Here is a 22,992-nt window from a genome sequence, read left to right on the forward strand (position 1 = left end):
CATAATCATTTGAGATAGATACTTTGCAAGGAGGGGGAAAGCAAATCTTTATGCATATCTTATATTTTATCATGCTTGGTTCACTAAGTTGACCACAGTAGGTTATCAATAACTGCGGGATGGCTGTGGTATCAGCTATTCTGTAAGGGGAGGCACACGTCTCTGATAAAGAGATTGGCTTCCAAGTGTAGACTACTACAGCGCAAGAGCTCTCAGAGGACCTTCTTCTGGGTGGCTGGAAAAGGAGACGGAGGCTGCTTCAAGAATGTCCTGTTTGTCAGGAGATGAGACACACTCTATACGTAAAGCTGGTATAGAACGAGCGGTCGGAAGCTGGACCGGATGCTCAGTGCTACAGCAATCAGATGGGGCTGGGGAGGTCAGACGAGGAGTAAGGGCTCCCAGTCCAACGGCCCAGTGAAGCCCTGCCGCCTTTGGCACCTTGGCATCTTCTAACGCCCGAGGGGGCAGGGGGCGGCGGCCGTAGAGCTCGGTCACTGGACTCCTTGCAAAGAACTGAGATCCAGAAATGGGCAGAACCATTGAAAAACTCTACCCAACTGCCCAACGATAAGGTACAGCTTGCTTCTGTGGAGGGAACAGGAGAATTACGTTGGAGGTGGGTAGAAAAGCTACATTCACACCATCAGTAATACTTTCTTATTAAGTAAAATCGTCTAATGGTACACAACTGTTTGCTATATTATTCCCCTTACTTTCCTATAGTCTAAAAATGTTTCCAATGTCTAACAACATAATTTAATGCAGAAAAGTAAGACTTAAGCTCAACCCTGAAGGACGAGTAGGATTTGGAATGAGAAAAACATTGTACTTTTAAGCTTGTTGTATGAATCTACCCAGAAAATCCAGGAGATCAGAAAAACTCAGTCCACCTGGTGGCTCTGAGAAGCAGAGGCGTCCTCTTCTCCAACAGCTTACCTCCGGCTCTGCAAGGCTGTGGACGCTGCCACAAGAGCCGGGCGTTGTACTGGACACTGCTTACCCACTTCTTTGCAAGGCCAAGGACGTCTCCTCAGTTCCCGCAGCCTGTGGGCCGTGGACTTGTGGCTCATCAGCAGTGCTTGTCAAGAGGTGAGCAGGCAGGCCCGTCCCTGGTCCCCGTGGGCAGGATTTGGAGCCAGCAGTCTATGCTGGGAACCCGGAGTCAAGGGGGTTGTGCACACACTTGAGAACTCAATTCCCAGGGCTGTGATTACCGTGAGGCTTGTTACTGTGGAAACAGCATTAGCGTCTAAGTCCCTCAGACTGAAATGGGAGCTCAAGACTAAAAATCGCACAGAAAGGCAGCTTTCCAAGAAGGTGAAAGCTGTACATTTGAAACGGGTTTAGACCACCTGCCTAAAGTGAAGACGTGAGTTGAAGAAATTAGTTCAAAGATGTAGTCATCTGATTCACGGCATCAAAACATCTGAAGACTTGGCCGGGGCGCTCTGCCTGCCCGTGAAAAGCAGGACTGACTCCACGGCGCACGCATGTACTTCTGACCTCTCTCCAGAAAACAGTGATGCTAAAACACAGTACTACAAACAAACGTTTAAGGGCCTAATACGTGCCCGACATCATATATTAGTGCAATTTGAGAAAAAGAAAGGATTCAAGGCGCAATGAGAATTTCATTTCAGAGAAAATAGAAGTTCATGGCTTCCTGCGGTTAGGGCCCATGCTCCCTCCTTCCTTCTGGGTAGATGCTAGAACGCACAGCTTCTCCCCATCCCATGATGTGAACTTGGAACAACAGGGACAGGATGTCAATTTCCACGGCAATGACAACAGAGATTAAAACGCTCTTTCTAAATGCAAACACTCAGCCACTTCACAGCAGTAAACAACCCAAAGAGAGTTACATACGAGAACAAGTGAGTATTTTTATTGATATTACAAATATGTGAACATACAGAAAAAATTAAACATAACGAAAAATTTGAAGATTTCACACTCCTCTGGCTTGTTAAGACGCTCCTGAGTCGACTGCTCTATCTGGGGCCTCCGTTCCCTCCCGTTCCACGCCCTACAAAGGAGACACTGTTCCTCGTAAGACTTCCTTTGGTCACCAGACTGTCCACTAAGGCGGCTGAAGCCCGTGAGCCTTCGAAATAAATCAGTCCAACGGGACTGGTCAAAATGCAGCACTTGAATTCCGGCCCCAGCGCTATGTTTAAAGGGTTTGAAAGTCCATGGTGTCAGTCATATATTCAAATGGATTCAGCGCCCGTGAGCGGTATTTTTTTAAATGGATGTCACCACGCGTGAATTCTTTGTCTTGGTGTGTCTCTTATTTAGCTGGATTTCATGATCAAACAGCATCTTTCAGGCAGGGGTCATCAGTGCCGTATTTCCTGAGGCGTTAGGTGAGTGAGAAGATATTTATGGTGCCTTTAACAATAAATGACAACTTCGTTGGATATTAAATTCATGATTCAATCCTTATTTTAATTTTTTGCCTTTGAACTCTGCTGCTATTATTCGAAGGGCTTCTGGGGTTGCACGTTGCTGTGAAAAATAGCCTGGCCTGAGGCTAGCCTGTCCTGTAGATATCTTGCTTTTTCTGCTTGCAATCTCATAGGAGTCTTTAGTTTAAGATTACAAGACGTCACCAGGCGTTCCTGCGTTCATAGTTCCTGCTTGGGGTGTGTATGCCCTTGAAGTCTACACATTCCAGACTCTTTACCTCTTTAAATATTTTCTCCAAATACACATTTGAATGATTTTTCTTCTAAATATTTTTTGGCTCATCTTCAAGGACGCCACTTAGGCAACCTTACATTCTTTGTCTTTCTCTCTAACGGCTTTGTCGTACATACTTCTTTTCTCTTACCACTTGTATATCCTTATTCAGTCAAAATTTCCTCAGGCCTGCTCACTGTCCTCATATGTTTTCAGCAGAATCTGTTCTATTTCTTTTGTTTCCAATGTGGTGTTCATTTCTGCAATTTGAGTTTTATTATTATCTTCATTTATCTTCTGAGTTCTGCCAGCTTATTCTTTGGGATGCCCTCTCTTAACCGTTCCACACAAGGAACGACACAATATTTATAGTTTCTTGGGTCTTTTGAATCCATTTTAAAATCTATTTGTTTTCAAAGAGTTCAGCTTCTCTTTTTTACTTAAAATCACCCAATGGCTTTCTATCCTATTTAGAGTAAAATTCAGTGACATGGGCCTAAGAGGTCCTACTTTCTCTGGCTCCTGTTACTTCTGAACCTCATCTCGTATCCCTCTCTCAAGGCACTTGGTCCTTTTTCCAGTCCCTAAGACAAGTAGAGCCCATTCTCCCCTTAGGACCTTGGCATTCGCCTGCAGAGGGCTGTTCAGCATCGCTGGATGGAGCTCCTTCTGGTCTTCCAGCTCACTTTACATGCTGCCTCCTCAGAGACTCAGAGAGGCCTTCCGGGCCTGGCTGCTCCCTATGCCGTATTCCTGCCTTTTTTTTTTTTTTTTTTGGTGAGGAAGATTAGCCCTGAGCTCACATCCATGCCCATCTTCCTCTACTTTATATGTGGGACGCCTGCCATAGCATGGCTTGACAAGCAGTGCATAGATCTGCACCCGGGATCCAAACCAGTGAACCGTGGGCCGTGGAAATGGAATGTGCGCACTTTGCTGCTCCACTGGGCAGGCCCCGCCATCCTCCTGCTTTATTTTCTCATAGCATTTATCAGATCTGACAGATTGTAGCTTGTTTACTTGTTTATTGTGTATTTCCTTTCACTAAAATGTGGGCCCCACTGGTGGGGACCTTGTCAGGCTGGTCTCTGGTCTGTCCCGGGCCCAGCACAGCACACGGCACATGGCAGAGGCTTAACAAGCCCTGTGGAATGAAGGAGCACGTGAATTGTCACAACCAACACCGTGTAGCTAGCAAGTGGGAGAGCTGAGCTCCACAGCGGGCTGGAAGGGGTCACAAACCCAGAGTCTGCCCCTGACGTAGGACAGCACAGCAGCGGCAGCAGAGGGTTCAGCCTTCCTTTCTGAGACGCCCTCACTGAGCGGAGCCAGCCTTTCTAGCACGTGGAGCCACAGCATGGGAGCTCTGGTCAGAGGGACACCTGACACACCGAGGACAAGTCAAGGCCGACTTCACGAGTCTCTCGCAGCCCCGCTCTGCTCTGGTTCCGGGCGGCGCAGTCGGCAGAGCAGCTCATCAATTACAGCAATTCACAAGGAGCTCGAGGAACACGGCGGTGAGTGAGAGAAGGCGTGTGACCTCTTGTGTGGAGGGAGGAGCTGGTGCATGGGGCTCCCACCCTGAGCCGCCCACGCCACCACTGCTCTGCCCCGCGATTGTGTGTCTGGAAGCGCAGGTGGGACAGCAAATGCCAGAGGAGACAGCTTTGCCCCCTAATGCAACGGTCAGGAGGACGCTCGAGGGAGAGACAGGCTGAGGGTCCCAGGCTGGGGGCCGCGGTCCACTCATTAACTCTCCTGAGCCTCAGGTTCCTCATCTGTCAGACAGGGATGAAAACTGCACCCTCTCACGGGGCGTCTAAGGGCTGCATGAGCCATCAGACAGAAGACAGCCCACAGTGACAGACGGACAGCGCTCCTCAAACTTTGCTTAAAGACGGGGATCTGCCGTGCATCACAGCTAACAGCAGCTAAAGAACGACCCGCTTCTCTGGATGTTCAGTCAGAGGAGAAGTGCAGCGGCAACTCCAGGGGCTGGCTGGACGTCCGTGCTCTGTCCCCGGAACGGTGACAACATCAGCAGACGCAGAGGCGGCCCGACCGAGTTTGCGGGGCTCACGTTTACTGACTGTCGCACCTGTCAAGGAGCTTTAGCCAAAGCCACTCGGGAATCTACAGTGGAGGACGGAGCAACGGTCAAGGAAACCTGGTTTTGTTAAAATGGTATAATCTTCGGAGAGAATACACATTTGAGGTTTAGGTCTAAAACGGCACATTTTAGGGAGGGTTCTTTGATTCCAGAGTCTCTGCTTCCATTCACTCCCTACCTGAACTTTCACACCACGGCTGTGCGGACGGTCACCCCAAATCCCAAAGAGGGTAGAAGACTCTGCAGACACTGAACTAAATTCACATGCATCATCTTTTCTTCTTTTCTCTTTACTACAACAAATTAAATACTAATATTGAAAGAGTCAGTTTAGTGACGAGATGAGATGCCCTTATCCTACTCATTTGAAAAGCTTTTTATAACCTAGTTTTTCCTTCACTTAATTAATCTCCCTTCTCTGTTTTAACATCACCTCTCAATTAGTGTTTCCTCTCACACCCCCTAACAACATTCTTATTAAAAAAATCCTTCTCTTTTGCCTTTAAAGACTCATAAAACTCAGCAATTAAGCAAAGAACATTTATACATTGTTCCAAAAACTTTAAATTCTGCATAATTTGGAGTAAACCTCATCCTTATAATTAGCTACTTTTAAAAATCGTGAGATGGTGAAGGTCTTGAGTCTTCCAAATACAAACCCCCAGAGGAGATCAGGCCCCACGGGTGGTGGACCAGCGCTCCACCTGCCTGCACGATGCGATCATTCCTATTCTTGGTGATTTCGTGTCCATTCATGCTCGCAAAAATGTTTTTATAAAAGTCACAAACATTTCTGGACAAAATAGAAGCAAACAGAGGTTTAACACAAAGTTCTTTAGAGACAGGAGAAAAATCACGACTTAACCAAAAATAGATATTTCCTGGGTACAGTAAACAAATATAATAGTGAGCTACTTGCTTCTAACAGAGTGTTCAGGTCTCGTTATAACATGTTCAAGTCAACAGAGCTTTCCACATCCATCCCCTGACTATGTTTTCCATCTTGTCTTGAGTGTTCTTTCCCTCTCTTCTTATTCCTGGTTCTCTTCAGTCTCCCCTAAATTACGCCCCCTCCCCTTCCTGCAGCATTTCTCAAGCTGGAGGCAGAACACAGCAGCCAAAAGCTCAAGTCAAAAACGGCTGGAATCGGGCCAGGCAGAAACCCTGTACAGACAAAAGTCCAACACTTGGGCGGAGGGTGCCTGAAAACGCGGTCAGACAAACTCAGGTTTCTCCACCCAGCCCCGTCCTGGTGACGGACTAACCCTCACAGCCGTGACAGCTCCACTCACTCCGATTTCCTGAACAGACAGAGGAGACTGTCTCAACTCGGTGAGAACTGAGACCACACTGACTCCTAGGTGCCTTTTAGGGGTGCTCGGAAACAGACATTGAGGGCAGAATAGTCGTCCTTCAGCCCCCAAGCACTTGGCTTTCTAGTCAGAAACCTATACTGTCCCAACCCATCAAAACTATAAATACCAGGGCTGGCCCCATGGCTGAGTGGTTAAGTTCGCGTGCTCTGCTGCAGGCGGCCCAGTGTTTCGTTGGTTCGAATCCTGGGCGCAGACATGGCACTGCTCATCAAATCACTCTAAGGCAGTGTCCCACATGCCACAACTAGAAGGACCCACAACAAAGAATATGCAACTATGTACCGGGGGGCTTTCAGGAGAAAAAGGAAAAATAAATAAAAAATCTAAAAAAAAAAAACTGTAGCATACAGTTAAAGCAGCTAAAACTGCCTAGAAGCAAATTTATAAAAAAAAAACAACTATAAATACCACTTAAAAAGTGAAGAAATTAACAGCCTTGCAGACCACTGGGGCCTGTTCCAGACGTGGGGACAGTACGGCGAGGGCTCCCTTTTCTTTGTGCTCGTGGTCAGTCCACAGGAGTCCATCCTCTGGGCCTGTCATCGTCTCACAAGCAGGAGGTTGAGCGTGAGCGGCAGGGTACCCCAAGGCTCTGGGCCGCTGGTCTGCTCACAGGTGGCTTGGAGGCTGACGTCCACGGAAGGACGTCACAAATTCACATTTATTTCTGCTCCCTCCCTGAAGCAGTTTCTGTCTGACCTCAGTGACTGGAACAGGATTCTGTTCTTCACTCTTCTGGTGAATTGCCCAATTCTCCAGGAAACAGGGTAAAATAAAACCAGCTTTATTGGCATGTGTTTTTGAGATGCAAATAAAAACTCTATGATTTAGTGTCCTTTCAACTTTTATTCTCGGTAATCTTGATTTTTCTGTCACAGTGGGAATTAACAATTTTCTGCATAACTAAGAATGAATAAAGACAGAACGTGGAATAAGGTTTAGTCAATGTTCTTGTGGTTTGTTCATCTACAGAAGGAGACAGCAAAATAATAATGTGTATGATTTTCCACAACGTGTTATTTTTGTGATTAGTTGCCCAAGAACCATCTCATTTCTAGAAAAGACTCTGAGTGACGCTGTCTGTAACTTTAATGCACAGCATGATGGTGCCAGTTTCATCCTGTTATTACTTCTCAGTCCTGCCTGGAATACCTTTATTCCCCTCGTAGCATGACTGGGGCCATGGTCTTTATTAGCATTGCTGTATCGCTGATCTAATTATTAAATTGTTAGATAGACGTGCATGGATTGATCAGAAGAACAAAGGAGACTATATATAGCTTATTCCTCCTTGTTACAGCTAAATATAGACAAGGCTAATTTCATAGAACACAACCCAGCATCAATTATCAACCGAGCAACTCATGCTAGCAATTTAAAAAATAAATTTAAGACCGTGGAAGCTCCAACGGAAGATATTTTGGTGTAAAAATTAAGAAGCCACATCTTCCTTCAGGCTTTAAATTCTATTAAATGACAGATTTAAACAGGTTGGTCCTCCTCCTATTAAAAATCACCTATATACTAGATATTAAGAGGAAAATCACTAAAAAATTTTGTTTTTCTTTGGTCTGAAATCTTGCTGCTAAACCCTAAATCCCACTTTAAAATTATTGCCAAGCCATGATTTGGCATAATTATCTACTCATGTTTCACACTAGAGAAACACTGAAAGAAAAAAAAGAAATCTGGCAGTGCTATATTTCATGGCAAATAAAGACTGACTTCTTGAATCAAATGATATACTATTGGGGCCATCTTGATGACTGTTTTCTGCAATATTGAATCAGACAGGAGGTTAATCCTATTCTATTATTCAGATGGATGGAGTCACCAGACGCACTGTTTTTGACATTGTTAGTCATCATCACGGACCACAGACAAAATCAGAATTATCCTTAACTTTGCACCAACACCAGAACCACTATATCATTTTTAAACACTCAAACTAAATTCTATTCTTAATCTTTGTATGCCCTGAACTTCATCGTTGCCTGGAACACAGAGGGAACTAAACACAAATGTTTTGAAATACACGTAAGTGAATTGAATATCTTGTAAACTTCGCCCCTGAGGACAGCACTTTCTGTGTAGATTAACCCATGAATTCATACATGGTTTTAATTGGGCTGTAATTCTTGTGAGGACAGCCAAGGCTCACTCACAGGCTTCCTGATCTGCTGGTAGAAACAACAAAGCTGCGTCCTGGTTGGGAATCAGGCTAGGATGTCTCCAGGTGTCACCTCTCATGCGTTGGTCTACGCAGCCGACTACGATGCAAGGTGCTGGTTAGTCTTTTAGTGAAACCTGTCTGCAAAGGCAGGGTCCCCAAGACCTCGTTATGACGCAAACGTCTGGATTTGGTGACTTCGCTCGCGGTAGCTTCTTTTCCTCGTTATCACAGATGTGAGCAGTCACCTTCTCCCCAGGGTCAGTGTAGCATCCACGCCACATAAACCAGGAAAACACCTGCTCCACCTGGCATCTTCTGTGAAATGTTTCAGTTCTGCCCAAGCAGACGTATTTGAATTCATTCTCTTTAGGATGGATCTACATTTTACGAGAAACTTCTTATGATAGTGGGAGGGTCGTCACTGTTTAGAGATGTTGAGTAACTGCATAGCGTTTCTTTTAACTTCAAACTCAGAGCCAAAAGACACTCCCCTCGACCTCACCAGGAGCCTCCTGATTCACTCGAACACCACAGACGCACACATGAATCTCAGGATTCGCCTTCCTGCCCTCACACCGCACTGTCCCGAGAGAGGCGCCTACCTGTCTGGACACCAACCAGACGCTGGGCTGAGTCTGACCCCCATCTGCTCCCTTCCCACGTGCTCCTCGCTGAGCAAGCTGGCCTAATGGAAAGCTTCCTGTGCCCTGGCTGCAAGGAAGCCTCGCTCGGCCGCCCCCCCAAGGAAGCAGCCTGCTGCTATTTCCAGACACCGCTGACCCGGGCCTCCTGCAGCAGCCGCGCCCCGGGGGCCCTGCCCCCAGTCCCTGGAGTGGAGGTTCACAGGCTTTTCTTCTTGGTAATTAGCAAAACAGTAAGAGGAGAACTTACGGGCTACAGACCAGCTGTGCTGAGTGAAGGGGTTTTCTTTCTGTCTTTTAAAAATGATATGTTCACAGGATATTTTCACGATAAAGTTCTCCCTAAAGCCCCACTATTTCCTCCCAAACTCTCCTCGTCTGTGCTAGGGTCTTCACAGATTGTCACCCCTTAGAGAGCAGGGGTCACTACTGATCTTTCATTGATGGGGAAGTTAAAGTGACTGCAGTGGAGCCCAAGTAATGACCTGCTGTTCAAATGGCCACAAACGGTGACTGTCCTCCCACCACCTATACGCACCATTATGATTTAACACACAGGGGTTTCAGATAAACGACTGCTGTAATTATTATTATTAGTGAAATGCTTAGTCTGAATAAAGGAGGGAACGAAGATAACTAAGGCATGACCTCCGTCTCCAAGGGGCCGACAGTCCGTGAGCACAGGCGGTGGAGCCACCGCGGGGGGCCATGGACCACGGCGCTGAGATGCACGCACAGCTCCAGCGGGAGTGCAGTAAACAACCATTCACATCTCCGGTGGCACGGCACACTGCCTTTTAAAGATCAGGGCGCCGTCGAGAGTCTTAAACATGTTCATGATCTTTAATCCACCTCAGGTTTATCTCAAGGAAATGATTTCAATGCATAAAAAACAGACACAAAGATTTTCTTTGCAGCATTATCGTAAAAAATGAGAAGCCACTTAGAAGAACGTCAGAGCACGAAGGATGAGCACATTAAGGCACGGACGGCGGTGACCGTGGGGGAGGTTCCTCCCTTTCCCGCATTGACGACGCAGCTCATCCTCCCCGTCCTCTTCCTAACCTACCTTCAAACGCGCTGTACGCTTTCCCACATTAAAACAAAAGCCAACAGACCGAAAGACCTCCCGTCTAGCTGTCGCCCCTTTTTGCTGCTCTCCTTCCAAACGAAGGTCTCGCAAGAGTTGTCCGTGTTCCTTGTCTCCAATTCCTCCATTCCACCTGCATTCTCCCTGCACGGCTCCTGCACGCACAGCAGTCTGCTGCCTCCAGAGGTCACGCTGCTGCCTCCAGAGGTCACACTGCTGCCTCCAGAGGTCATGCTGCTGCCTCCACAGGTCAGGGTCCTGCCCCCAGAGGTCACGTGCTGCCCCCAGAGGTCACCCTCCTCTGCACTCTGCTTCACCCTCCAGCGGCCTTGACTGGAGGTCTCCCTCTTCCGCGCTGGCCGCCTCCCCCCGCCAGGCTGCCATGACTCCTCGCTGGCCGCGTTTTGCTTCTTACTCACTGGCCACTCCTTCTCAGTCCCCTTTCCTCTCTGATGTCTCCACATTGGGGCCCAGGTTCCATTCTCATCTCCTCTTTCTTCTACATTACAGCCTTGACCCACCCAGGACCCTGCTCTCAGACTCAGGTGGTGTGGGGAATGACTCCTTGTTTCTTGGTGAACTTTCCCGTCATATCTCTTATTAAGGTTACAATTTACTCTGAATTCTATACACACCCTAACTCCTCCAGTCTGTTACAAGGTAATCATATTTCCTTACTACTGAACTTTCAACAACGTTAGAAGAGATGAGGGAGAGGGGGGTAGCTGATCCAGCCAGACGTGTTGTCTCCAGGTCCCCTCGTAGGCACCAAATGAAGATTCTGGAATCATATATGGAATTTTAAAAATCCACATGTAATCACATATTGAAAAACCTTTCGTAAAAGATGTTGGTTGAGAAACTTAGGTGCCAAAAATATAGAATTAATATGAGGATGACCATGGCTTGAAATAATGGTGTTCACCTAGGGACTCAGGAAAATCTGGCATCACTAGAAAAACCTGTGAGCTAGAAACAGCCATGAGTCTGTTCTACCCACTGAGCTCCTTGGGAAGAAGCCTGTGCTGGGGAAATGAGGGCTGGGTCTCGAGAGAAGGATTTAAGGACAATGGACTTCACTGAAGTGGAAGAGGAGGAACGAGGAATGGGGGTCCAGGCTTGTGCCAGAACTCCAGGGAAATCAAGCCTGAAACAACAAAACAAAAGAAAACCCCATTTCAGACACACACATAATCTAGGGGCACACAAGAATGGAGCCGTCCAGAGCAGAGAGTCAGCCCTCGGGGGGTCGGCCAGCTAAGCAGGGTCCCCAACAAGGAGACTCGGCAGCCACCAGCCAACAGCATCCTCTGGAGGGACCCACGGCATCAGCCGCCGTCTTGGAAGCCATGCGCACGCTGGCAAATGTCCCCACTGCCAACAGCTGTGACCTTGAGGCACAGGGGACCCCAGGGCAGGGGACCCGAGGGAGCAAGGCAGGAGTCTCCTGTGTGTCATGCAGAACTGAAAGAACTGCGTTCAGGAGGAAGTCGACGTCTTCCTGGGATCCCAGCGAGTATGAGGGAGGAAGAATCGGAGACTGCTGGCCATTTGGGGACGGGTGGTGTTTGCGTGGGAGGCGGGCTCGGGGAGGCTGCCCGGGGTCTCATGGGAATGCAGGTCTTAGCCTCACGCTGGGGTGGTGAGGGACACGGGGTCCTTTGACGCCAGGGGTGCCACACGCCCCAACATGCCCCCCTCTGTCCCTTTCGACTGCCTCACTCGTCTCATCATTCAGGTGTCAGCTTAAATGACCCCTCCTCAGGGACTCTTTGCTACTCCCTCTGATTTGAATTAAATTAAATTTTCTATTTCCTAGGCCGAAATTCTTTCTAAATAAGATGGCTGTTATACAGTATCGCTCAAAGTCTCAAGAAAGTTCAAGTAAATAATCAGGATGCTGGAAGAGCTTCAGAACAGACTAATGACAGATGAAATCTCTGATGATTTCCTAACAAGCTATGAATAAAAATTTCACAGTAACTCTGGAATAAAATAACATAAATTCTCATTCACTGAATATGTGAGATAAATTCACATTTGTTATTAACTCATCAGAATTCTTCCGAGTATATTATTTTTCACTCTTGTATTACCATAAGATGAAAATACAGCTGCCTGACTCATTATTCATGCGCTCCATTAGGGTGTATATATCATTTCTGTTTGTATTGCATGAAGCTAGAGAAATGTATGAGAACCTCAAAATTTATTATTCCCTTTACTCCAAATGCAATGACAAAGTTTCATAATTTATTAACATCAATAGACTCATTCTTGATATAAAAAGAAAACAAGATCTTAAATATTTCAGGTTATAAATGTAGCTTGTTTGATGAGCTTTCTTTATAGTGTTCAATTTTTGAGGATTGCTGGCCATCACGTCCTTTGAGGAAGGCAATTGCTAAATAGTAAATTTCCAAAAACATTTTATTGAGTCCTAATATGTTCAAAAAATATTTAGTTGATTTTTAATAACAGATAATCTGTTCTCCATTTCATCTGGAGGCCCTGACATGGGTGCAATAAAAGTGAGTTTCTGTGAACTGGACCAGAGGACACAGACTTTTTTTACATTACAGTTTGCTCAGCCGTGTAAACAAATATTTGGATCCCACCAAGCACAAGTTTGTGTCTTTAAGGCAAAATAGATATGCGATTCGTAAATGTGTGTTTGGGTTTAATATAATCAGTACTTTTATCAGCGCTGAAGATATTCATGAAACTAAGGGAAATTGCCTGCATATCACAGATTTATCAGGCTCCTGCCATGGGTCTGAAATGTGTTACCAAGTAGAAAACACAGCTCTTCCCTCTGAGAGTACACAGTTAGTGGATCATGAGAGACACTAAACAAACCAAAAACTAAATCAACAAAACACCATGTGGTCTGTGTTTTCACATAAAATATCCAGTTTGATTTTTTAAAGAAATTTCCTAAACTATCTGATCAGGATCATAGGGAACACGTGATCAAATAGGCAATGACTGATCACGGGTTTTGAACAAGCCATTTCTCTCTGTGCTCTTGCTTACTCTTCATTGTCTGCGCACCTGCTGCTCACTCTGTTCCTGGGCTTGAGTGGATGTCCACCTGAGTCACTCAGCAAGCATTTATTGAGCATCTAATGTGTGCTGAGCACTGCGTACATTGAGCATACAATTTAAGCACCATCTCTGCCCCCACAGTCCTTTCCTGCTCTTATCGAAGGCAAAGCCCTCCACTCATTCCCCCGCCAGCTGCTGTATTCTTAAGAATTTTCCTCCTCCTCCGTCTTCTGCATCCTCAGTTCCTTCCTTACTCCTGGGTTATCCCTACAACCATATAAATAGGTATAAGCCATCTTGAGAATTAAACCTTCATAGGGTCCACATCTCCCTCTACCTATTGTCCATTTCTTTGTTCCCCATCACATGAAATATTTTTTTTTTAATTTTTGTTTTTTATTGCAGTAACATTGGATTATAGCATTATACAGCTTTCATGGGGCCAGCCTGGTGGCGCAGCGGTTAGGTGCACACATTCTGCTTCAGCGGCCCAGGGTTTGCCGATTCAGATCCTGGGCGCGGACATGGCACCACTTGGCAAGCCATGCTGTGGTAGGTGTCCCATGTATAAAGTAGAGGAAGATGGGCACGGATGCTAGCTCAGGGCCAGTCTTCCTCAGCAAAAAGAGGAGGATTGGCGGCAGATGTTAGCTCAGAGCTAATCGTCTTCAAAAAAATAAAAATAAAAAACAAAACAAAAAATTATATAGTTTTCAGATGTACATCGTAATATATTTCAAATTCTGTGTAGATTACATCATGTTCACCACCCAGAAACTAATTATAGTCCATCAACTCACATGTGAGCCTAATCACCCCTTTCACCCTCTCCCTCCCCGTTCCCCTCTGGTAACCACTAATCCAATCTCTGTTGCTGTGTGCTTGTTTGTCGTTATTTTTATCTTCTACTTATGAGTGAGATCATACAGTATTTGACTTTCTCCCTCTGACTTATTTCACTCAGCATAATACCCTCAAGGTCCATCCATGTTGTCACAAATGGCCGGATTTCATAGTTTCTTATGGCTGAGTAGTATTCCATTGTGTATATGTGGCACATCTTCTGTATCCATTCGACCCTTGATGGGCACCTAGGTTGCTTCCAGGTCTTGGCTATTGTGTATAATGCTGCAGTGAACATAGGGGTGCGTGTATCTTTATGCATTTGTGTTTTCAAGTTCTTTGGATAAATATCCAGCAGTGGGATAGCTGGATCATATGGTAGACCTATTCTTAATTTTCTGCGGATACTCCATACTGCTTTCCATAGTGGCTGCACCAGTTTGCACTCCCACCAGCAGTGTACGAGGGTTCCCTTCTCTCCACATCCTCTGAACATTTGCTGTTTCCTGTCTTGTTAAAGCCATTCTAACTAGAGTGGGGTGATACCTCATTGTAGTTTTGATTTGCATTTCCCTGATAGCTAATGATGTTGAGCATCTTTTCACGTGCCTGTTGGTCATCAATATATCTTCCTTGAAGAAAACTCTGTTCAGATCTTTTGCCCATTTTTTAATTGGGTTGTTAGGTTTTTTTGTCAAGATGTATGAGTTCTTTATATATTTTGCTTATTAACCCCTTATCAGATATATGGTTTGCAAATATCTTCTCCCAATTGTTAGATTGTCTTTTTGTTTTGTTGATGGTTTCCTTTGCTGTGCAGAAGCTTTTTAGTTTGATATAGTCCCATTTGTTTATTTTTTCTTTTGTTTCCCTTGCTCTGTCAGACATGGTACTTGAAAATACACTAAGACCGATGTCAAAGAGCGTACTGCCTACGTTTTCTTCTAGAAGTTTCATGGTTTCAGGTCTTACATTCAAGTCTTTAATCCATTTTGAGTTGTTTTCTGTGCCACATGAAATATTTTCAAACCAATCATCTATAGTCTCTGCCTCTTCCCTCTCTCTATGTCACTCTTCAACCACTCTCATCTGACATGGACCCCAGCAACCAGAGAAAACCGATCTTGTCAAGATCACCAATGACCGCCGCGTTGCCAGGTCCAAGAGACACTTGTATCCTCATCCGGTTCTCAGCAGCTACTTGGCACAGTTGACTACTCTCCCTTCTTGAAACTGTCTTCCCTTAGCTTCTGTGCCACCATGCTCACACGGCTTTCCTCCGGCTTCAGTGGTGTCCCTTCTCACTTCCTTCGCTGACTCTTCTCCCCCCCAAGGTCTAAGTGCTCATGGGACGTAGGGCTCCTTGCTGGACATATTCTGTGTTCTATCCATTCTCACCCTTTAGTAAATATTATCCAGTCACAGGCTTTCCACACCCTATATGCTGATGTTTCACAATGTCTATCTCCAGCCCAGATGTTTCCCCTCAGGTCCACAGACTCAAGCATCTAACTGCTACTTGATATCTCCACTGGATGTCTAAAAGAAATTCAAATTTAATACGTCCAAAACTGAGATTCCGACTATTCTTAAACCTGTTATTCTTCTAACTTTCCCATTTTAGCGAATGGAACTATTAACCACCCAAATGCCCAGATAACAACCTGAGAAGCACCGATGAATTGTTTCTTCTCTCATCTAAGCTGTAGGTTTTGCCTCCAAATACACAGAGTCTTCCCATTTGGATCTGTCTCCACTCTCAGCACAAAGCTCAGCTGCCATCATCCGCATCTGCGGTCCATTACAGCATCCCTGCTTCCGTCCTGCCCCCTCCCAATCCATTCTTCACGTAGCATCAAGAGAGATCTTCTAAAAAGGTAAATTGGATCACATCTATTCCACACAAAAACTCTTGAAGCTTCTTCCCCACTGCTGTTATAATGCAGGCCCAGCTTCTCACCGTGGCCCACACAGCCCTGCGTGTGTGTGTCTCCAGCTTACTTCCCTGCCTCATCTTCCTGTCTTACCAATGCTCCAGCCACACTGGCATCCTTTCTGCTTTGCAAGCTTTTTGCTGGCTATTCCTTCTGCTTGTAACGTTGTTCTTCCAAATCTTGAAATGTTGCTTTACTCTCGTTCTTCAGGTCTTGGCTAAAGCGTCCATCCTCATGGAGACCACTGCCCATCTTATCTAAGAAGCACCCCACCCTTACCCTCTCTACGATTTCTGACTCAGTACTTTGTGTGTTTCTCTCATAGGTCTTATTACAATCTCTAAGGACTACATTTACGTATTCACTTTAAGTAAATGAACATAAGTATATATAAATATAATGTAAATATTTATATATATAGAGAGAGAGAGTATACACATAGGTGCTCAATAAATCTTTGTTGAACAGACAAGTGGAAGGAAACAGAAAGTAACAAAGAACTGTCTGAGGGCCCCAGTAGAGGAGGTACGGGGCTTCACAGGCACCTTCCAAGGGCACTGATGCTTCCATCGGGGAAGAGAAGCCCAAGGTCCACTTGTGTCCCGACGACACCTGTACACACTAGTCTTTACTTCAGAGGACACTGCAGTGCACCTCCAGACGGAATGCACCACTCAGCCATGAACGGTGAGTCTGTGTCCACACGTGTCAAATGGGTACACACACACATCACATGTATGTTGTATGTACCCATGTTGAATAAAACCCACTCAATGGTAGACATACCACCACACCGTGTATTATTTTATGATTCATTGGGGATGTTGTTCTTAATTCCGTATCACAAGTTGAAGATTCTGATTGAAGTCTCAGCCCACGTGTTCACTTCCTGTAACACAAAGGTTTATCTTCATACTTTGAATTTTAGTAAGACGATGTCTCAAGGAAGGCGGGGGCCACGAGAGAAGCTTGTATGTACTTCTTAAATGATGCCCAAGGGTGACATTTCTATTTCTTGGTCGTTAGAGATACTATAGCACTGATTTTTCTCACACCATGGACATATATGTTCAGGTGGGTATGTATATGTTTCATATGTATGTCAAAGTTTTGGTAAGTAACAAAAAGTCTACTCTTTCTGAGAAATAAACACCAGAAAATATCCTTGTTGATGAGAAACAAAGAACACCTCAACCGTTTGACGTATAAATCATTTCAAAGAAGAGATGGGATTTCACAAAATAAGCCCAGTCTAAGCACTTTTATTTTTACAGCACCCAAAATAATCCATGTCGGGAGCGCTTTGTCACACAGAGGGACAGGTCACGGGGCAGAATCTGAGGAAGCCACAGCACGGCAGGGGGCTCCGCCAGCCCTTTCAATAGTGCCTCGTGGCAAGCAACATCATCACAGGTGATGCAGGAGAAGCCGACGGTCGGGATGACGTGAATAAAGTCGAGGACAGCCTAGAGAGCTCTGTCTCCCCATGGTCAGGCCACCTGTCCACCTGGAGGGACAGCCAGCGCTGGAAACATGACACCCACTGTGGAACGTGCTGCTGACTGCACAGCTTAAGACTGCAGTGCATGTGGGCACACACGTTGGTTTGGCTGTTTTACTAAAACAAAAATCCCAAACCTAACAAAGAATAGTAATGAAATATCCGGGTGTTTGATCTGGACCCTGCCCACCTCTCCAACTCGTCTAAGCCACGCACCCTTGCCCTGGCCTGTCACGTTTCCTACACGCTGTCCTACTTCTGCATTGTGTGTGGTTGAAGAGCTTGGCTCTGAAATCCCTGAGCACTCAGAGAAGGAGATGCAGCACCAAAGAGAGATGGGAGCCAGCTGACACCTGGCCAGAGATTAGGGCAGAGACGGTGGGCCATGGTGGGGAATAAGGAGAAACTGAATATGGCGGCTAACACTCAGGCAGCACTCGCTGTGTTCCAGTCACCGTAAGCGCCGATCCGCAACACTTCACCTCACCAATCTTTGCAACAAGCTCAACCATGAGCCTCATTTACTAATGAGGAAACTGAGGCTCGAGAGTATTAATGATGTTCCCAAGGTCACACGTCTGTTAAGTCATGAACATTCTCTCCCTCTCCACACACACACACAAATGGGACTCATGAACATGGAGAAGATCACATTTAAATTAGTTTTAAAGGCAGTTTTTAAAAAAGAACCACTGTGGCAAAGTAGAATGAGAGTTGAATGAAAATATAATATAATGTAATATTTATCATAAAATCTGAGGATTTAGGTTATGACCGCGGATCTCCCACTCACTGCATGAGCTGGGCAGTCTCCTTCTCTGGAGTCCAGCTCTCTCAGCTTCAACGGCTGGAGTCGGACTCCACACTCTGGAGGCGTCAGCTGTGACGCTGATTTTATGCATCCATCACTTTGGCCCAGGGGCCCAGACGCTTGCTTGAACGTGAGTGGGTGTGCCTGTGGTGTTTCCGGATGAGATGAGCACTGGAACTGGTTGACTGAGCAGATCGCCGTGCCCAACGTGGGGCCCCATCCAATCTGTCGAAAGTCTGAGCAGAACAGAAAGGCTGAGGAAGACAGAGTTTGCTGTCTCTGCTGCTCTGTCTTTAAGCGGGGACACTGGTCTCCTGCTTTAGGATTGGGACTCAGACGGGAACTCCCACCACTGGCTCCTCCGGGTCTCTAGCTTTCCAACTACAGATCGTGGAACGGCTTAGCCTTCATGACCACGTGAGCCAACGCCTCATAAAAGTCTTTCTTATCTAAACACAACACGTAGGGTGTAGACACAGCCGAGGTTCTGCGTCTCTGGAGAGCTCAGACTAACACACCCGTCTAAGAATACTGACGACCTGTAACAGTTTGCTCAAATATATTGTGATTGCTGGGGCCGGCCTGGTGGTGTAGTGGTTAAGTTCACATGCTCTGCTTCAGCAGCCTGGGTTCTCAGGTTTGGATCCCGGGGGCAGACCTACTCCACTCATCATGCACGCTGTGGAGGAGGCTGGACAGACATTAGCTCAGCGACAGTCTTCCTCAAGAAAAAGAGGAAGATTGGCAACAGATGTTAGCTTAGGGTCAATCTTGCTCACACACGCGCGCACACACACACACACTATCTATCTATATATATAATGACATATAATGACATATATAATGACATATATAATGGTAGATATATGTATATATAATGACATCCTTCTTGTATTTGTAGAAAGTTGTGGCTTTCATCGATAGACACAGGGTAAAAAAGATGGCATGGGGTGTAGCAGAGTAGATTCGGGTTACCAAATTGAGAGAATATTTATCGGAAACCTATAAGAGGTTTGTCTTTTGCCACATGGCTGAACAGAATGCTTGTGCAACTGAAACAGTTGTCACCCTCTGCTTTAGCTCCCTTGTGTGACAGCAAGGAAAAAATATTAGGTTACACGGAGTTCTCATTGAAAAAAAATGAACGATAAAAGTAAAAGAATTATTCGCAAAATATCAGCAACACCAGCTTAAAACAGCTGTCTTTGCAAACATCATTTAAATTAACTCAACTTTATAAAGAGTAATATTTTCACAGATGTCCTTTTGTGATTCATAAAATACTGTTTCATTTACTCCATTAGGCAATTATGAGAAAATTATATTGAGAAGAGCTATGTAGAAGAAGTCATACTTTGTGAGATTTTGATCAATATATAGTTATGGAAACTAGGTAAGTGATACAACAGTTCAAATGGCTTCGCGTATTAACTGCAATGACAGGAGAGTGGATGTGTAGTAATCAGTTCCAAACGTGCTGTTATTCTTTTCGCAAACACCTGTTAGATGATAGTTGAGAAACCAGGAGTGTCAAAGTAACGGGGTCTCAGAGATTACGCTGTCTTATCTCCCTCGATTGACAGGTGCATTTTCCAAACCCAGAGGAAGGTGCTCCACCTGAGGTCACACGGCTAAGGGGAGACGTGGGCCCGTACCCAGGTTTCCAGATTTTCATGCCAAGAACACGTTCTCTCTGCTCATCACATTTATAATTAGTGTCTCTATTTTGAGAAACAGCTTTTCAATATATGATTCTGTGAGAACATAAATAAGTAACTGCTCTCAGCATTGAATAAAATTTTTCCCAATATGGTACCTTGGAAACATCTTATTTAAAAACAGATTTAGGCCTGAAGTGACAATATGAATGGAACTTGGTCTACACACGTCAGAATGACCTACTTCCACTCATAAGAACAAGCGAGTGTGTGGGTGAACGATCATGTAGATTTGGTTTATGTTACATCCTAACAGAGAGCCAAAGCCTAACTTAACAAGGCTGAAATGCTCATTTTCTCTTCAAAACCAAACTTTAAAGAGAACGTCAGATCTCGCAGAAGTAATTTTCGATTTGGGGTCCTGCTGAAGCTCCATCACCAGGGCACCTGCCACCTGCCTGTGTGCACAGAGGATGGTCACACTAAGTGCTGGATTGTCCCCACAACCCTGTGGCACCCGTGAAGTCTCGCTTCAGCACGTCCCTCTGGCCATGGAGTCCAGGCCTGCTCTGGGCCTGGGGAGTCAGCAACTTCAGATCACAGAGGTAAGAACTGTGGGGCAGAGGCAAAAGAAGCATCCTTGGAGGCTGCCAGGTCAACACCACGTTCAAACATCCAAGGTGGACACGAAAGCTAAATGGAAACACCAGGAAGAAGAGGTGTGTGACCTCAAGCAGAGAGAGGCCAGCAGGTGGCCACACACGTGTGAGACTTGACGCCTGTGGTAAGAAGACGAACGGAAGATTTCCATGATCTCCAAGAGGACACACAGACCACTGGACGGGAACTTTTTGTGCGGTTCCTCTGGACTCTAATGCGGAGATTCTGGGGTCACACCAAGAAGACAATAACAGCCCCGGAGAAGCAGAACAGGATCGTGAGGAAGAAAGAGAAGAAGGCAATAGCGTGTGATCAACAGAGATTTCTATCATCCCCCGTCACCCATCAGAAGACAGCAGTTCCTTCTTTCTCTATGCAGTCAGGTCATTTCTATGTATTTGACAAGGAAACACTATAGAATCGACAATCGTTTCAGAGAGGTGTCACCCCTTCCACTGCTGCTGAAATGTGTGCGTGTGTGCACGTGCACGTGTGTGTGAGTGCGTGTCTGTGCATGTGTTTTAACTCCAGATTTGGGCTTTCCATCCTCGTTATGCTCTTTGCAGCTGGGCTGGTTAGGGCTCTTTGTTTCACACTTGAAGCATTCGATACTAGCTACTTACAGATGAATAAACTTGGGGCCCTTCACAGCAAACTGTGTGAGTGTCCACATGGCTCTTTGCACTGGGAGACAGCTTGCCCAAGGCCACACGGGAAGTCAGCAACAGAAATGGGGTTAGAATCAGTCTTCTTCTCGGTTCCGAGCTTCCCCCACACCACCCGCTGCCCCGTCCAGAGGCAGACCGTGGATGGACGTGTAGACACGCTGGGAACACGGGCACTGCATGGATGTCTGTGAGAACTGAAGTTTCAAGATGATTGCTTTCATAGCCGTGAAAATTTCACAAAACAGTATAAAGAAAAATGTTAAGATCACTCATACTTTAACTAAAAGATAGCAACTAAGATTTTATTCTCTCTCCCCAGGTTTATTTCTCACACTAATAAGATATTACACATCCTTTTATTACAGTTGCTTCTTAAAGAAATAGGCTTATTCTCTCTACGATGTCTTCCTCTTGTTCTCACTTAACCTATGATAGCTTTTCTCAGTTGAAATATAGGTCTGTCTTAGCATCCTATGGATTTAGAAGAACCCACGGCATTGACCCTTATCGACGGACAGTTCTGCCATCTCCATTCTACCCTGCAACTTTCTGTGTGCACTTCTTGCATTGCCTTCCTAGAATTTACAGAAATAGAATTACTGGGTCAAAAATCTAGGATTTTTGAAGGACTTTTGATAATTTTGCCAAATCGCCCTCCAGGGAGGTTGTAAATGTGCATTTCCATCAGCAGAGCTGGAACAGACGAATGCTTTTCCGTTGGAGACGAGCCCATTCACTCTGAGCTTCTACTGCCACTCTGTGCTGTCCATTGGCCATTCTTTATTTCTTAGCCACAAAACACTGAAGTCACTTAATTTAGTCATTCATTCACTCATTTTTCAAATATTTATTGTGCACATAGCACGTTTTAAAAATGAGAGGGAAAATGATGAACGAGATAGTCTTCCCCCTCAAAAAATTGTCCACGTTTGACAAGGACATGGACTGATCTGAGGCTCTGGGATGATGTCATGTCATCCTCACAACAGCCAGACGGGTGGACACCATGGTTGTTCCCACTGCGTGGACGAGGAAGCATCCTCAGGTGATGCTTAAGACCTCGAGCTCGTGAGTGGGGAGTCGATATTCAAATCCTGGCAGGTTGGTTCCAGAGTCTATGCTCTTAACCATTGTGTTACAGTGTCCAAAAGATACACATAAATAGCTCCAATGTTAGAAAGAACACGTGGTGAGACAGTGTGTGTGGGTCCTGGCCAGGAACAAAACGTGGACTGTAATTGTGCCAAAGCAGACGACCCTCCCCACGGCGACAGAGAGCCCGGCGTGCTGATGTGGGCTCTCCTCCAGCCAGCGTCACACAGGTACTGGACCCCTGGCTCTGGCCTCCTCAGATCTGGGGGATTTCTTACCCCCACCGGCCTGAGTGGACAAACCAGCTACAGACATGACTTCACGAGGGCCTGGGGAGAAACAGGAGCTGCGTCCACTCACGGGTCTCCCAATCCTGGGTGTGCCCGGCACTGCCTGAGGGCCTGGTCGATTAGGAGTCATCTGGCATGAAAGCCACTTGAACGGAGTCTGAGTCATCGTTCCTGCCAGCCCTTGAATCTGGGCCAGGAGTCTGCATCGTCCCGGCTCACCCTTCCCAACACACGACCGGAATAGTTAAAATGCTACGTATGATAGTTAAAAGAGAGCGACTGGATGCACTAAGGGGTCAGAGAGGGGCCCCCTCCATCCCTCGATGGGATGAGCCTCCATGGGTAAAACTCCAGTTTGGAAAGAAATGGGGAGAGTATTTCAGTAGGATCCACAGCGGGAGGCGCTGCATGG

The 22,992-nt window shown here is 45.9% G+C and overlaps 1 protein-coding gene across 1 annotated transcript in view; it reads right to left on the reverse strand.

The window, feature by feature from the left end:
* Nucleotides 1–22,992, reverse strand: part of PTPRR (protein tyrosine phosphatase receptor type R) — a 213,097-nt gene that overhangs the window by 102,027 nt on the left and 88,078 nt on the right. The gene's annotated exons all lie outside the window — the stretch shown is intronic.

Source organism: Equus caballus, chromosome 6 (genome assembly GCF_041296265.1).
Source record: "Equus caballus isolate H_3958 breed thoroughbred chromosome 6, TB-T2T, whole genome shotgun sequence".
In the NCBI taxonomy this organism is placed as follows: Eukaryota; Metazoa; Chordata; class Mammalia; order Perissodactyla; family Equidae; genus Equus; species Equus caballus.